The sequence below is a fragment of the Lactuca serriola genome, chromosome 9, assembly GCF_051521515.1.
Source record: "Lactuca serriola cultivar US96UC23 chromosome 9, Lser_US96UC23_V15, whole genome shotgun sequence".
Classification (NCBI taxonomy): Eukaryota; Viridiplantae; Streptophyta; class Magnoliopsida; order Asterales; family Asteraceae; genus Lactuca; species Lactuca serriola.
The window spans coordinates 25,542,035-25,560,618 of record NC_136416.1 but is presented as its reverse complement, the minus strand read 5'-3'; the positions used below and the strand labels follow the sequence as shown (position 1 = coordinate 25,560,618).

The following is an 18,584-nucleotide window of genomic DNA, read 5'->3' as shown; positions in this document are numbered from 1 at the left end:
ATTTTGAAGATCCACCTTTGGTTCGGTTTTAACTTAGGAAATAACTATCGCACACCCACTAATTAATCATACTCCTAATTCCTAAACGACATTTTGTGATCACACTCCTAAACTATAACACATTTCACGAGTGTCAAATCCTTTATGGGATGGACGCCATTCAAACATATCATATTTAATTTTGTTAGATGATCCCATTTATGTTCTTTTATAGTGATTTTTATGTTTTCTTAAGAAAATTGTAAATACCATGAACGTAATAACCGGCTATAGAAAATGGTACAAAATGTGAAACGGTGTTTTACTATATATAATTACATGGGAAATCTTTTAAAAAATCTCAAACGTTTGTAAAAGTCATGACTATATCTTTGAACAGAAAATGACAAAAAAAAAAAAAAGATTATATCTTTAGGATTTTTTTCCATACAAAAATTTTTTCATCCTGCAGGGGTTTTTTTAAAGATATGAAACTTTTTAACGATTTTTACGGGGCTTTTCAACGACTTATTATACAAGCATTAAGAATATGCAAATATGCAAAAGTTTTATTGATATCCATTGCTGATGTTATGGAGGTTTGATATTGCAAGAATTGGTTTACTTTGAGCTGAAAAAAAAAAGATAAAAGGATATGTTTGTAATTCACCAGATACATAAAAACTTACTGAATACAAATATTTTCAAGCAAACAACCTACATGATTTTAATTTCCTTTTCCTTCCAAATGCATCAAAAAGAATCTTGGGATTTTTTGTTGTCTAGCAAACAATCTGGAGAAATGAATTTAGCCATAAGCAACCTCTTCATCTGATGCCAATTAATGCGATGTTTTTTATCGACTTGCATGCTTAGATCTTGGATACGTTTCCACCATTTGGAAGCCTCTCCACCTGGCAGAAATTTGCAGCTGACCACATCTACTTGTTCATCTTCTGGGACAAAACAATAATCAAAAGCATCTTCTACACCTTCTAGCCAACAGCAAAAGCTACGAAGATCAAAATGCTCACTAAAAGGTCTTATAAGTAACTGTGGTTCGATTAGATTTTTTGGAATAATAGACGGAAGATGTTGCGTTTTTAGAAATTTTGGCAACTCCCCCTCCAAATATTCGACACGAGCGCCCAGTCTTTCCATCGTTTTTGACATGGACACAACATCACTCACAACTTTATTTAAATCGTTGACCGAAGTTAAAGGGATTCTGAAAAATATAAACAAATAAACTTTTTACTTATAGGAGAACAAAATGATCAAGAGCAAAACAAATGATAGTTGATAACAAATCAATTCTTGAAATGGATCACTTGTAAAAGTTTTCCTTGACACAGTTTTTAAACCCACTTTACAATTTTATCCCTCACACACAAAACCCAAGCAAAATAATTGATGGACGTTTGAAGTTAAATTGCAACTTTATCAAGATTGTTTTAATAGAAAATTAAAAAATATTAAGACTTGGCAAATATGATATTTTGATGTTTAACAAGGGCATATCCGCAATTCTCCCACATTTTTTTTATAAAGTAAAAATTATGTCATTCAAAAACAATAAAAATATCTAGTAACCTGGAGTCAAGGTGTCCTTGATCTTGATCCATTTCTTGTGTCTAGTTACCTGAATCAAAAAATTTAAATTCAGTATAAAGGTTTATTTTTTTTCCACACCATATTCTAATCTTGGAATAAAATTTAATCACACTCATCCTAATAAAACCTTAATCTTCGGACCAAACGATTTACGCCTTATTCTTTCAAGATTTCCAATCGATATTTTGCATCTATATATACGGATATTTTTTAATTATAATAATTTTTGTAGGGAGTGTTCTATGTAACAATAAGTTGACCAGTATAAAGCATCCAAAGAGAAAGCCAGATGTCAAAAGTCAAAACCCTAAACCTTGATGACCGATCTAGGGTTTTGGCTGTTCCATTCTCCATAGAAGAAGGCATTACTGGCGTACATATAAGTAATTAGAGAGTTACATAATTAACTAATCACAACTTAAATCAACTTCTTCTTTGTATATCTTTTACATACAAGGATGGATGAAGTGCTAAGTGACTTGTTCTCTGTGTATCTATAATTCTAATTGAACATTTATATTTACAGGAAACTCTTGCAACAGAAACTAGCAATTGCCAATTGCATACAAACCTGATCCTTTCTTTTTTTCCCCATCCATCTGCGGTTGGTTGACTTTTGAAGACTGCAGCACAATAGAATAAGAAAGCTCATATTAAAATAAGAGTTCAAAAACCAATACAAGTGCCTTGTGATATACATATGCATAATTAATTCACCAAATCCCATTTAAAATTGCCCAATCATTGTTAATTATTGATGCAGACTACATATGCTTATGCTTATGGTATCCATGTATACATGTGCATAAATTGTTGTATTCATAATTAAGTTGCTATAAACTGACAAAATACATATTATTACATAATTCTTTATGTAAGAAAACTAATGTGTTCGTCCTCCTGTTCCTACATAATCATAGCAGCATACAACAGATCCATGAATCACGCACATAGAACCATGGTAAAATCAACATATGCACAAATTTTACATTAATATTCGAGTTTTCTAGTCCCCCTTCAAACAAAGCCAAACTAAGATGAAAATGAAACAGAAGAAAAAAAAAAAAAAAAAAAAGAAAAAAACTAATTTTTTCGATCGATTTGAAACTTTTTTACGCCTAAATTTGATGCAAAATAAATAAACTTAGTTTCTTCAGAGTCGATGAACCATTGAAACTTATATCAGAAAGAAAAAGAAACACAGAAAACAAACCCTAGAATATAACTAAACAAAACCATGTCCTCGAATCGGGATCGGGATCAGTATCAGAAATCACACAGTAATGAAACTAGTAGACTCGGAAGATTGGGTTTTCACGATTACCGTTATTACGTGAACCAATCGTCCCATGATTTGCCGGCTTCTCCTCCGCCCTCTAAGGTGTACCGGAACCCTAAGGTGGAGATGGATCCACTACTAGAAAACAAAGGGTTTTGCCACAGAAAAATAACTACAGAATATTTCCGTAGGTAATTACCTACATAATACCAACGGAATTCCTACGGAATGGGATGCCCTAAGTTAATAACGGAATAGCTACAGAATACCTACGGAATAACAACGGACGCGCATCCGTAGGTATTCCGTTGGTAATTAACTAAAGAATAGTTACGGAATAGCGACGGAAGGAAGGCTGTAGGTATTCCGTAGGTAATTACCTACAGAATTGCTACAGACAACCAACAGAAGAAAATAGCTACAAAATAACTACGAAATACCAACAACTTTATATTATTATTATTATTATTATTATTATTATTATTATTATTATTATTATTCCCATTTTTATTATTTTTCAATATTCAAGTCGTAAATTTTTTTTATCGTTTTGTTTTAAATATTTACAACACAAAAAATGAAAAATCATACTAATAGTACTAACAATAATAATTATTATAAACATAATGATAATAGATAATAATCCTAACGAATTTGTTAAACACACAAACAAATGAACAAACGAACAAAAAACAACGTTTAACACATCAATAAGGTAAAATAATATACATTTAATGTATGAATAATGAAAAGTGATGATAATAAGAAGAAATATGTATATTTGTATAAGAAAGTGTACGTATCTATTTATTTATCTAATTTATGTATGTATGTATGTGAGTATATTTTTTTAGAACAATATGTATGTGAGTGTGTGTGTGTGTGTGTATATATATATATATATATATATATATATATATATATATATATATTCTAATTTTTAAAGGAAAATATTGTTTTTTCAATATTATTTTTTTCACAACATCATTATAGTTTGATTTCTTTGTTTTCATCAACTTATACATAACATAAACTTACATATAAATGTATGCATCGTTAGTGTTGGGTTTTGAGCATTCTAACACTCCTAAGTGTACATGCAACCCTAAATACCTTGGATTTATGTTTTCTCTATTATACATGCAAATAAGAACTTCCAAGGTATTATCCTAATCTAGCATACAAATCAATGAATGTAACAAGATAGAATACATACCTTTTGATGTAGCTTGATGTCTTCAAGCTTTAAGAGCTTAGCCCCAATAGTGTGGAAGCCTCAAGTGGAATCACAAATCACCAAAACACCTTGGAAGACTTTAGAGAATATAGATACTTGGTTCTCTCTAGTGAAATTGGCTAGCCCTTCTTAGTGTATCCACACTAGTGCCAATTTCACCAACCAAGGACATCTTTATATAGTGTGGAGGATTAGGGTTAAACCCCAATACCCATGACCTTTCATTTCCTAGGATCCATGGGTTAAACACTCCATAGACTATCCATGAAAGCTTAGCCCAACCTAAATGAACTTGGCCCATTCCATATATATAAGAGTCCATATTTAATTAGTTCCCTTTGATCACTTAATTAATTCTAAATTAATTCTTGATCAATACTAATTAAATAATATGATTCCATATTAATATATTAGAACTTATAATATATTAATATTAATCATAAACATACTATTCTCAAAAGATTATCCATATAAATTGTGTCGGTGAAGTGCAACCCAAATGGACCATGTCGGGTCGGGTCAAGTCTTACCAATTATAGTTATGGACTTAGACATTAATCCAACAGTCTCCCACTTGGATAAGTCTAAAACTATTATTGCGTATGACTTCAGGAACCGACTGGCAATCGTAGCTCTCAAAAGCTTCTGTCGAACTCTGACCTTGTCGATGACTTGTTCATTAGATAAGGGATCATATATTCCTCCATTCTAGATATCATATGGACTGAGACATGGATTATAATCATTCTCTCTGTCCATTTGTTGTTTCCCGATTTCCGATTTATGACGACTGACTAATTGAACAAATCAAATTAGTCCTGGCCCGGCCGAGCACTTCCATTTGTCATCATCAAATCATCGAGGGGCCCACAGATATCGCTTTTATCCCGAAGGTAAAAGGAATGGATAAACTTCGACTCATATGGCTTGTTCTACTACTTGTTGAATCATACACAAAGGCACGTTTTATAACATCGAGTTACCAATGCGTTTTCGTGCAATCAATGTACAATCAACTCATAGTAACAACTCATATCTCTAGGTTTGAAGAATTGATATGTGTATTTTTATATATATTTTTATGCACTTTATCTTAATATTTTGGCCTTATTTATTCTATTTTAGAACTAAAAAGTACTCATAATGCTTTGAGTTATGTTTTGCAGCTATTTGTTGTCAATAAAGCACAAAAGAAAAGACTGAAGCGGAAACCGGACTTAGGAGCTTAAAGAAATCAAAAATGCTGAAGGAGGGATTACGTGCCGCGTAAAGTGGCGTTACGCACCGCGTAGAGCTCAATTCGACGTACGCCCCGCGTAATAAACGGGTACGCACCGCGTACTGGGTGGCCTCAGATAACTTCAAACGCGTAGTAATCTTAAGTACGCACCGCGTAATTCCATGTACGCCCAGCGTACTTAAGTCGGCCACAAAGATTATAAAAGTCGATTTTTAGCTAACCAGGAGGGAGGATTCGACTTCTAACCTAATTTAGTCGACAATTAACTTCTGTTAAGCCGTTTTGAGGGTCTAGAAGGCGGCTGGAAGGCCGTTAAGCTAACGGGAGCGGAGATCGGAAGGGTTGGAGAGCAGATACGTGTCGGTAATCCTATGGGCTGTTAACGTGACCATGTTTAGCATTCCATTGTGTTACTATTCTGTATTTAGTTTCTGACTTGGGTGTAAAAACCTTTTACTTTGTGTTTATGATTGAATGAAGCTTTGATTATTAGACTAATTGCTATATTAAATAGTTTATTTGTGTTTAATTTATCTTGCCAAGCTTGTTAAAAGATCCTTATGTGTTAATGATGATTATTTTATGTTAATTGTTAAGTGAATTGAGTTGCAGGAACATCTGCTTGATTTCTTGTCTCTTATGATTTTTGATGACCATCGAGATTATAAGTCTAGGAATAACGAATGTGAAACTAGGATTAACTTGAGAATAAGTAAGTTAATGTGTGAGCCTTGTTTGATGACCGTCAACAAGAGGTTAATTAAATGTCTAATTTGGTTAACTAAATTTACAAGTCTTGCTTGATACGAACTGAACACTAGGAAGCATATTAGTTTAACCAACTGATCAATGTTTGAATTAACTTGTTTGCTAAAGGATTAGTTATAGTGAACGCGAATCTAATCATTTTAGGAATCGGTGAACATGAATAAATGAATTTGTGTATGCAATTGTCTATGTTTTTAAGGTGTAATTTGTCTAAACTAAAGTACCTAAAGAGATTTGCTTTCCTGTTAGTTTATCGAGAGTAGTTAATTAATTATTAATTTGATATTTATTTATTTATTCTTTTCGTGTGACCTGTAACCTATAATTAAATATATTAAATTAATCCACCGTTCCCTGTGATCGACACCCGACTTACCTAAGCTATACTGTAATCTGACTAGGTACACTGCCTATAAGTGCATAGATAGTCTAAGTTTGTTAGGTTATAAATATTAAAATTAGTGGGTACTTTTGTGCACATCAAGTTTTTGGCGCCGCTGCCGGGTAGCGGCTTGTCATTAATTTAGTTTATTTGATATTTTGTTGTTTGTTTTTAGTAAGTTTTTATTTTTAGTTTGATTTTCGATGATATCATTTCACTTGTCGGGAAGGTTCTTGTTATTTGCAGGAATTCGGGATTGTACACATTGCTTGACTTTACTTTTTGCATGGGTTTCGAGAATGAAAGCGATTAGGGAATTCTTGACCTGCTTAGCCTACTACTTTGTTGATTTGTCCAACTCAATCCATGAGGCGTAGTATAGCAAGACGTATTGTGGTGGTTAAGTGGAAGACCGAGCTCTTGCTGTTCTTGACTAGTTAGGTCACTTCTTATTCCGCTTCTAGTCAAAGGTGCAAGGAAAACAAAGGAAATATTCTAACGGGTCCCGAAAGCGGGTATTTTCGTAAACCAATTCTTGCATGCATAGGTTTTTGATCAACCGTTGTCGTTTGATCTCGACAAAGATAAGTGGTTATGACGTCTCATATTTTTTTTTTATTTTTTATCACTCATCGTGAAGTCATCATTGCTGAAGAAATTAAAAAAAAAAAAAAAAAAAAAAAAACTAAATAATAATAATAATTAAAGTTTAAGTCCCTTAATTAAATAATAAAAAGAAAAGGAAGTTAAATTAAAGAAAGAAAAGAAATTTCCAATTAGACGTACGCCCCGCGTAAGTTATATTACGCCAAGTGTAATTCAACATCTGATCGCGGATGAACATTTCAAGGAGATGGGGTTACGCCCTGCGTAAAGCGACGACCAGGTATATCTCTTGACCCGTTGACTTCTTCTTTATTCTTTTCACAACTCCTCTCTCGCACACGAACTGTGACGGCAACTCCCTTCCAATAATCCCGATTCTTTATCGTTTCTTGTCAAATCCAACACACAAGTAAGTATTTTGGTTACTCTATGTTATGGATTTGTGTTTAATTTGATGAAATAAGCTGCATTTAGCCTTGGTTCGAAATCTAGGGTTTATGGGGTTCTTGAATTAGGACCGATTTTGCAAATGTATGTGTTGATTAGGGCTTGAATGGACCGATTTCGGTTAATACACTAAACCCTTGGACCTAATTTCATCTTAATCCCGTCCCACACCCATCGATTGAAGCTTGGGGACGTACGCCAAGTCCTGAAGAATCCGATTAACTGCCCCTATGAAGTTTCCTTGTTAATTGTTTGCTAATCTTGAATGGATAAGGAACGAACAGGAGAGTGGTTTATTATTTGGGTAGTTCCGTTTTTTTTATGCCTTTGGACCATGCAAGCTAAAAATTTAGATATGCCATGTGTTTGCCCTGCTGAGTGTATTGCTTACAGTTGGGTTATGACTTTAGCATAAGCAAACGAACTACTGGAACCGACACAGATTCGTGCACTCCGATGTACGCCCAGCGTACAGACCCTACGCAACTCTATTTTTTTTTTTTTAAAAAAAAAGTTGTTAATTCTGTGAAATTGTGTTTGGTTTTGTGTTTGTGTGTATTTGTGCAGATTATGGCTCGAAGGACGCAAAGGACCAACCCACCCGAAGATGTGATCGATCATCATTTTTTACAATTTCCGCAAACGCTGAATGATGCTACCCGGGCGCGTTATGTCACCAACTTGAGCTTGCTTCTCACCAAAGAAATTGATATAGCACCATCATTCGATTGGGAATTGGCTACCAGGACTGGACTAGTTGCATTGATCCAGGGATTTTTGCAATACACGCACTCGGACGCGAGTAGTGTGGACTTGTTTGTGTGCCAGGGGTGGGCGCGTTTGTTCCGGATCCAGGAGCCGGTTTATCGGGAATTTTTGCTGGAGTTCTATGTTACAGTTTCCTATGATCCTAGGAAGGCACTCGATGACAGGACAGCCTTTGCTTTCAGACTAGGTGGAGTGAGCCGAGAATGCAGCGTGATAGAGCTTGCGACTCGGGTGGGTATTTACACAGCCGATGAGACGAGGAGTGTCCACTTCCTGGCATTCCTTGCTATTTGTCTTACGGAGCGGCCAGATGATTATAACGAGAACACTTTTTGGGCCGAGATTACAGGGGCAATTTATACACCATCTACCGCGCGAGGGGGGATAATTCGGTCTACTACCTACCGAATGTTGCACCGGTTGATTTCTATTTCTCTCACGCATCACAAGAACAGTGAGAGAGTGCCTTCGACAGACCTTTATTTCCTATGGGCGCTAGTTACTCCCGGGAGGCACCTGAACCTTCCAGTTGCTTTGGCTGTATATTTGGGACGGAGGGCCAGGGGACTTAGGGGGGACAGCCCGATACGCGGAGGGCATTTTATCACGCGTTTAGCCCGGTCATATCAGTTGCTGCCGCGTGAGATCACGAGATCGATGGTGTTCCATGACATGAGGCCGATGAGTCTTCAGCTGTTAGAGTCGATGCGTGTGTTGGAGAGGGGTGGAGATGGTGTCTTGAGAGTTCGAGCAGATGATGTGGCAGATGAGGAGGGTGCCGCCGAGCCACAGCCAAGACGGGTCCAGCGGCGTAGACCTGCTCCTCAGGGAGCGCAGCAGGGACCTGAGCCGGAGATTGATATGCGCTACCTGGCTCAGGGTATTGACCGTCTTGACATGAGGGTCCAGAACCTTAGCGAGTATGTTGCACATGTGGACAGGCAACAACAGTGGTATGGGGATGCGTTGAACGCATTCTTTGCCCACCAGGGGTTTCAGTATTCGGTTCCCTACCCACCACCATTCCAGTCACGATATGATGGGGCCGGTACTTCTGGGACACAGCCACATGATGATGGAGATGATGAGTGATCCTTTTGTTTATTTTTTTTTGTTTTGTGTTTAGTTTAGTTTTTTTTTTGTATTTGGTATGTAATTAAACTTTGATTTAGTTTGTTTTCCATGTTGATGCTCTTTGCTTGTTTAGATTTCTGCAGAATTTTCGCCCTTAGGAAGCTGGCAATAAGTTCAGCAGCTAGGTCCGACTGTTGCTAGGGAGATCAGTGTGAGAGTTAAAGATTATAGTCGAGACCCACAATTTGTTATAAGTGTGGGGTGCATATTTATTTCGTGAGCGATAGTTTTGAAGATTGGCATTTTTACGATGTTTTGACTCTTATGATATGGATGAGCAGTTCCCACACCGTAGAGTTGTATTTCGACGCGAGGAAGAAATATCATCCCGACTGCCACGACATGGTTGACACTTTCCTATGTTGTGGGGGATTTTTCATCGCGAGAAGAGGATGCCATTTTTGGACGAAATGACGTGGTCGACACTTTCCCACGTTATGTATACTATACATTGCATTTATTTGCAATATTTTGCACCACATTTTTGAAGATGGCGGTCTTGATTTTATTTTTCGGCACATTCAGAAGCAGCAGTTCCAGTTTCCAGTTTTTCAGCAATATTTGAAGCAACTTGTAGCAGCCCCATTCGATCTCGCCACAACTACCCAGGGGAGTCTGTTCCTTTTCTTCTTTTATGTTCTTAATTTGTTTTAGCATACAATGAGGGCATTGTATGAAATAAGTGTGGGGTAGGGGGTCGGTAAAAGTAAATTAAAATTAAGAAGTAAATTTAAAAGAAAAAATGAAATTGCTAGAATTTGGAAAATTTGAAAATTTAAAAACTTGAAATAATAGTTTAATGTAGAAAAATCTAGTGATAATTTAAATTTTTGCTATATTGTATGAGATAATCCGATGAGAACTCAAATGTTTAGTTGAGCCAATACACGTTATAGTGCATTTGTGGCCTCCCTTATTTTAGTGAAATCATGGAACAAAAACATAACCCCGCTTGATTTGAGGGATGCAATATGTTTAGCAGCCTAAACCTGAAATGTATCCAGGAAAATTATTATCGTTAGCCAATAAAGGTTGAGGTTGAGCGCCTCTGCTTAAGCATGTAGGTTTTGAGTGAAAAAAGTGAGGTACATGTAACATATATAAAAAAAAAAAAGAATTACGAAAGAAAAAAAAAGAGTTTGAAGAATTTTGGAGCAAATAAAGTGAAGATCAAAAGATCAAAATTCCAAGAAATTCAAAAGTTGAAGATACCAGAAATCAAATCAAATAAGGTGGTGAATTCAAACAAAATCAAGGATCAAATTATCAAAGAAAGTGAAGAATTCCAAAAAAGCTCCATAGTGGTATCATAAATTGTAATTCTAGATTATGTATGCTTAGGTTGCTCAACTAAAAATACCTTGAGGTTAGGAGGTTTTCTGCGGATGGATTCGGAGGGTTGCATAAAATGAGCATTGTTCGGAAAAAGTGGGCGAGTGTTTATGAAGATTGTGAGTATTTAAAATATGGGGGGTACTTTAGGAAAATTTTAGACACAAATGCATGCGTTGAGGTCTTGGCATAATGACTGAGTTTTAAATGGATTGTTTAGTGCAATATTGGTAAAATAAAAGTAAATTTGCTTGGGGGCAAGCAAAGGCTAAGTGTGGGGTATTTTGATATGTGTATTTATATATATATATTTTTATGCACTTTATCTTAATATTTTGGCCTTATTTATTCTATTTTAGAACTAAAAAGTACTCATAATGCTTTGAGTTATGTTTTGCAGCTATTCGTTGTCAATAAAGCACAAAAGAAAAGACTGAAGCGGAAACCGGACTTAGGAGCTTAAAGAAATCAAAAATGCTGAAGGAGGGATTACGTGCCGCGTAAAGTGGCGTTACGCACCGCGTAGAGCTCAATTCGACGTACGCCCCGCGTAATAAACGGGTACGCACCGCGTACTGGGTGGCCTCAGATAACTTCAAACGCGTAGTAATCTTAAGTACGCACCGCGTAATTCCATGTACGCCCAACGTACTTAAGTCGGCCACAAAGATTATAAAAGTCGATTTTCAGCTAACCAGGAGGGAGGATTCGACTTCTAACCTAATTTAGTCGACAATTAACTTCTGTTAAGCCGTTTTGAGGGTCTAGAAGGCGGCCGAAAGGCCGTTAAGCTAACGGGAGCGGAGATCGGAAGGGTTGGAGAGCAGATACGTGTCGGTAATCCTATGGGCTGTTAACGTGACCATGTTTAGCATTCCATTGTGTTACTATTCTGTATTTAGTTTCTGACTTGGGTGTAAAAACCTTTTACTTTGTGTTTATGATTGAATGAAGCTTTGATTATTAGACTAATTGCTATATTAAATAGTTTATTTGTGTTTAATTTATCTTGCCAAGCTTGTTAAAAGATCCTTATGTGTTAATGATGATTATTTTATGTTAATTGTTAAGTGAATTGAGTTGCAGGAACATCTGCTTGATTTCTTGTCTCTTATGATTTTTGATGACCATCGAGATTATAAGTCTAGGAATAACGAATGTGAAACTAGGATTAACTTGAGAATAAGTAAGTTAATGTGTGAGCCTTGTTTGATGACCGTCAACAAGAGGTTAATTAAATGTCTAATTTGGTTAACTAAATTTACAAGTCTTGCTTGATACGAATTGAACACTAGGAAGCATGTTAGTTTAACCAACTGATCACTGTTTGAATTAACTTGTTTGCTAAAGGATTAGTTATAGTGAACGCGAATCTAATCATTTTAGGAATCGGTGAACATGAATAAATGAATTTGTGTATGCAATTGTCTATGTTTTTAAGGTGTAATTTGTCTAAACTAAAGTACCTAAAGAGATTTGCTTTCCTGTTAGTTTATCGAGAGTAGTTAATTAATTATTAATTTGATATTTATTTATTTATTCTTTTCGTGTGACCTGTAACCTATAATTAAATATATTAAATTAATCCACCGTTCCCTGTGATCGACACCCGACTTACCTAAGCTATACTGTAATCTGACTAGGTACACTGCCTATAAGTGCATAGATAGTCTAAGTTTGTTAGGTTATAAATATTAAAATTAGTGGGTACTTTTGTGCACATCAAGAATATAAGATATTATCGTCTGATGATCACTCGTGATAAAATCCATGAAGTGATTCCAATGAGCGCGGGTTGAATCCAATACTCAGAACTTATGAGCACTCATGAGTGTTGTAGCCCTTTGTCCAACACCTTAGACCTCTACAAGCCAACCCATGACAGTCTTAATTCATATCTACTTCCAACATATGACCGACTGTGGATGGTTTGAATAACTTAGTCATTCTGGAAGAATAACCTAGTTTATTCGGGAAGTCAAAACATGCAAAGTGAAACACAATAATAATTGAATCCAATATGGTCTCAGAACTTATGAATATAAATAAAACACCTTTTATTTATCACCATATGATTACACATTATTCATTGTATACTGTTTCAGCTATCAACTTTATTCTTGAATTTAAAACAATAGTTGTCCCATGCTCCAAGCATGTACACTATGTTTTCTAAACACTAGTCATGCCATACACCAAGTATGCATACTATGTTTGTCTATGATCTGTACTTTGTGAACTAGATCAATTGAACATAACTTCAATGATTCTCTTTTCACACTCCCAAATCCTTACTGCAAATGCAAGAATTCCAAATTCATGCCATTTACTGAAATATGTTAGATTTTAAACTTATATGCATTGATCCTCTTGTAATGATTATGCACAAAGTCATAAAGACTTGGCAACAATCATTACAGAGTATTCCAAAGGAGATCAACTCCTTGGAAACATCCTTCTTGCATTAAGTTTCCTTAATCTTACACAGATTGAAAATTCTAACTTTGAAACATTTCCAGATTCCATTTTGACTATCACTTCTGAACAAGAGTTGCCTCCTTACAGATTATGTCAATATGGTCCTTCCAGAATTATCACTATACTTCCAACTGTCCTTGAGCAACCAATCTTTGGTAAACCTTAGATTGTCCTGGATAATTGTTTAATCCTTTTAGTCATATCCAGTTCTAAACCTTTTCCCTTCTTAATGCCCCAGGCATTTGGAAATTTTAGAAAGGATGAATATAGCACATGTAATCGATCCTATATCCGAAGCATATGGGACACGATTCATGATGTCTCACATAAAGACTAAACCAGTCTTTTGCTATAATATTTCCATTTCTATTTGCCAAGTTCTCATAATTCAGATTATGAAAAGGGATGCCGTAATCATACTCGAATTTTAGAACGCAAATAATGGACTCATATATAGAATTTCCTTATGTTGAGCCATTCCAACATGAAATTCATATATATCCTTGACTAAGTGATTAAAAGCTCACGATCTAAGCTTATAGATTTGAGATGAAGTATAATTTCCTCTCCCTTAATTATAGCAAAACAACTCTTTCCCAGTTGAAACTTTTGTTTTCTATAATTAACATTGCTAACTTGCAATACTCATCATAATTATCATGCTCCCACTAACATGATGATTATTAGCATAACACTTATGCTCCCACTAGCTTTGACATGTACTCAGAAAGCTCGACTTCTAGAAATCAATACTTTATTGACTTTCTTACCAAAGTTCAGATTTCTGATACTAGATTGTTTTGATAAGACTTTATCAAAAACATACACCTTCCCTTAGATAGCACACTTGTGTGTCTAAACAATTATGTAGAGGGATGTCGTAATCATAATGGTTAGACCTTTTTGTCACTTCTCACAAGTCCAGGTTAGTGTGCCGGTAAACCACACACGCTCCACTAACGACTTTGAGAATGCAAATATCACAATTGCTATCTAACTAAAATCTACTTAGTGAAAGTGTTTCCTCACCATCATTTTCATGAATCGGAGAGAAACCTTATGACACTTAGATTTACTGGTGTATGTGTTCTTATCCATGTGAATTGTCAAACCATAGTCACAAGACAAGGATAATGACAAATCCAAACTCATATGGACTGAACTCAATCTTAATTTCTTGCCACCTGGCAGCTCAAGGGCCTGCCATTGCTTCCAAGTTGTTAAGCAACCAATTGAGAACTCTAAGAACTCATATGCAAAGCCAACTTTTACTGGAAGGGGCACAGAATATGTCAACACGATAGGTTGTGAACCTCAAGTCGTGTGCTAGTGAGGAACTTCAGGTTTCATTCTTGATTAGTTCTTGAGACTTTCAAGACCTTTAAGACTCCCACTGTCCTCTTGACCTATAAGACTTTCTTGTCAGATATTCAAGAGATAGTGAGGATTCTAATCAAGACAAACACTTCACACAATTGGCCTAAGTTGATCTTTGTTTTATCCAAAACATCACAACTTACCAATTTCAAATATACAAGAGTAGAAAACTTTTACTCTTACATTTGACAAGTGTTTTAAACCTTCTTTAAGACATGTCACTCAAGTTACAATCTTGGAGTATGACTCTAAGACTTGTATTGGAATGAAGTATGACTCATCTTCTTGATTTAACCATTTCAACAATTCAAGTTCCCTCTTCTTATTCATAAGAATGCACTAAGATTTCCTTAGAGAACTAATTTTGATATGGTTTCTTAATCATTAAGATGATCACAAAACTGATACTAAAGTACTCTCCCATATTTTCAGATTTGTGAAACTTTTATCCTTCTGCCTAGATTGATTCTTCTTATTCGCTCTGCCTTACATTGGAACCTTTTTCCAATGTCTCAGAGTTACACTTAACCATGTAAGTATAATCATATTTACTAAGCTTTAGTAAACTATGATGAATAGTCTTATCAAACTTTTGTGGTGGACTTAATCAGTGCACAAGAATGTGTACTCGATCCCTTAGTCCTTTACTTGACTCACACATCCATGTGAACAAGTAATTAGTCTTAATTTTCCAAAACTTGAAAGTTCTCATCCATCATGCTATACAACTTGCATGATTCCAAGTTCCGGTCCAATTGAAACTTGGGTGATGAGAATCTTTCCTTATTTGGTAAATCTAGACATTACCACAAATGAAAGAATCAATTTCATATTTCCACTCTTGCTCTTAATGGAATCATATAAGCAACAATTTTTCCTCAAATGCCATTGTAAGGATATTTTAAAATAAATAAAATCAAAAATTTTCCTTTTATTTTAAAACTTTGCGGAAAAAACTTGTCCTTACAATTCATATGAAAACTTGTTATTATCTATTCCTAAGCAATATCTCATAACTCCTAAGAAGTAGCTCAAGAATCCGATATTCAAACTATGCGATAGAAATCCATCTATGCGATCAGATTCAGCATATTCTTTCTTTAAGTTTCTTCACTTTTCTTTGATTCTTAAAACATCACGATGTGACCCAGTCATATCATGTATCAAGAATCTCAGAATAGAAACTTAACAGAGTTAGATAGTGGACTTTACCTGAAGTAGAGTCAAACGTATTGACTTTGACATCCTTAGGTAAATTTGGCAGTTTCGCAACCAATGCCCCTTTCTTTGGCAATATAAACATATGGACCCTTTGATAATGGTATACGGGACTATCACAGACTTAGCTTCCCTCTTTACCATTTGGTCAACCGAGTTGACTATGGCTGATCCCTTTCCATTGGGAAGAGAGAGCTTTACTAGATATCCAATGTCTCATTGTCAATGTCCATAAAGTTTTAGGAAGTTGATCTTATCAAATAGATAAGATCATTAAGGGTCTTGTCATAGTCTGTTTCATAGGTGTTCCAAAAGAACTCACTATGTGACTTAGAAAGTAGTTGAATCACCAACTTTCTCAAGACTTTGACACCCAACTCTCTCGGCTTGTCAATATGTGACTACATCTCCAAGATGTGACCACACCTAGACCTTGCCTTTCCATTAGGGCTTGAGTGACCTTAAACTTTTCAAGAACTTGTGGGTTAGGGAGAATAATTGAAGGAGGAGAAAGAAGTATGATATCCATGGGACATCATCTTCATTAGGAAAGCTTGTTTCAAGAGATTTGGGAAGATCATAAATGTCTAAACCAAACATGTTATGGGAGATATTCAAGATAGTTGATCTAAAGTCCTTAATATGACACCCAATATGAAATATTAAGGCTAGGACCCAACAAACTATTTTATAACTTAGAAGAGGTATGCCGTAATCCAAGCTATAAAATATTTGAAGGTAGGTGAATGACGATTCACCAATTTCCACCAAGATAAACGAAATGTATTATTAGGTTTTAATTGGTTTTGAAACTCCTAGATCTTTGAGATTCATTGAACTGTTCAATAGCATGTTTCAATCTCGAGTGTGCCCTTCAGGTTTTGTGACTGGGATGCCGAGGATCACAAAACAAGGTGTGAAGTAACCATGCAAATTACTTGGTACCCTTAAGTGTTTACCCCTTAATCGATGTGCCAGTTAACCACACACGCTCCATCGATACTATGATAAATATTAAGTCACCCTTTACCTACCTTGTTAAGTCTAAGTTAGTGTGCCGGTTAACCACACATGCTCCACTAACGACTTAGACAAAGTGTAAAGTGTAATTTCATGGATTAGCACCTTATTCACATTTTTCCTAAGTAACTAAGATTGGGAATTATTAAGAGTTTAGTTACTTAGTATTTATCATTAATACTTTTAATGAAGGGAGAATTATAGTCCTATCAAACCCGTTCGGCTAACGACCCTCCACCGGTCAAGCAAGCGGTGGGTGAGAGTGGACACCCATTAAGTTGCCATTTTATAGGCAACAACCTTATACCCACCTTATAGACCGGCTTCGTGAATGAGGCGTACTAGCGGTAAGACTGACTTTACTCTTATACATATATATATATATATATATATATATATATATATTATTAACTTATAATATTATAAAATATAAGGGTTGAATTTTAACTTTTAAAATTCTAAGGGCTAACTTGGAATTAGAGTATTCATAAGGAAAACTTTTCAAATTCCAAAACTTGAGGGCAAGTTTTGAAACTATTCAAAACTAATTAATTCCATAACTTATGTGTTTAAAGTAGTTTTAATCCAAAAACTCTTCAAGTTCCATAACTTGAGGACAAGTTATGGAAGATTTTAAACTAATAAAAGAATTAACTTTTCTTTATTTTATAACTTATGGAATTAATTAAGGTTACACTTTATTTATTTATTTATTAATGAAGTGACTCTTGAACCTCCATAACTTAAGGACAAGACTATTCATCTTTTGTAACCATTGCCAACTTTTATGAGTTTTATGAAACTTAAATGTGACTTTTCAAATAACTTGAGGACAAGTTACAAAAACACATTTTAGAATCAACTCTTAGATTAATTTGGATTGAAAACAACTATTTCACTCAACTTATCTATTAATCTAAGCAACTCATAAGAACAAGATAATTCAAATCAAACTTTTTCATGTAATTAGTCTAAACCTTAAACTAATACAAAACATGAATCTATTGACAATTATCTTTGAAAATGGATTAGCATGAACATTACCACATCAAAAACAAGTTTATAAGTTCAAAAACATCTTAGGGTAATGTTCCTAGTCCATTTCTAGCCAAAAACCTCGAAAATATGCTGTCTGGGGGTCCAACTCGTCGAGTGCATGAACCAACTCAGCGAGTTGGATCGATTTGATCACTTTTTAGGCATGGACTCGCCGAGTCTCCTGATGGACTCACCGAGTCTGATGATCAGACAGCAACAATTTCGATTTTTTTAAGAAGTTTTGCAAGTATAACAAGAAAACAAGCCTAGGCTCTGATACCACTGTTGGGTTTTGAGCATTCTAACACTCCTAAGTGTGCATGCAACCCTAAATACCTTGGATCTATGTTTTCTCTATTATACATGCAAATAAGAACTTCCAAGGTATTATCCTAATCTAGCATACAAATCAATGAATGTAACAAGATAGAATACATACCTTTTGATGTAGCTTGATGTCTTCAAGCTTTAAGAGCTTAGCCCCAATAGTGTGGAAGCCTCAAGTGGAATCACAAATCACCAAAACACCTTGGAAGACTTTAGAGAATATAGATACTTGGTTCTCTCTAGTGAAATTGGCTAGCCCTTCTTAGTGTATCCACACTAGTGCCAATTTCACCAACCAAGGACATCTTTATATAGTGTGGAGGATTAGGGTTAAACCCCA

At 35.3% G+C, this 18,584-nt stretch overlaps 1 long non-coding RNA gene across 1 annotated transcript; it reads right to left on the bottom strand.

Moving 5' to 3' along the window:
- Positions 1-595: 595 nt before the first annotated feature.
- LOC145074477 (uncharacterized) lies at positions 596-2,231 on the bottom strand. Its single transcript, XR_013691864.1, has 3 exons — positions 2,165-2,231; positions 1,573-1,621; positions 596-1,207 (listed from the first exon to the last, which is right to left on the bottom strand). It is a non-coding gene; the product is annotated as an uncharacterized LOC145074477 (long non-coding RNA).
- Positions 2,232-18,584: the final 16,353 nt, after the last annotated feature.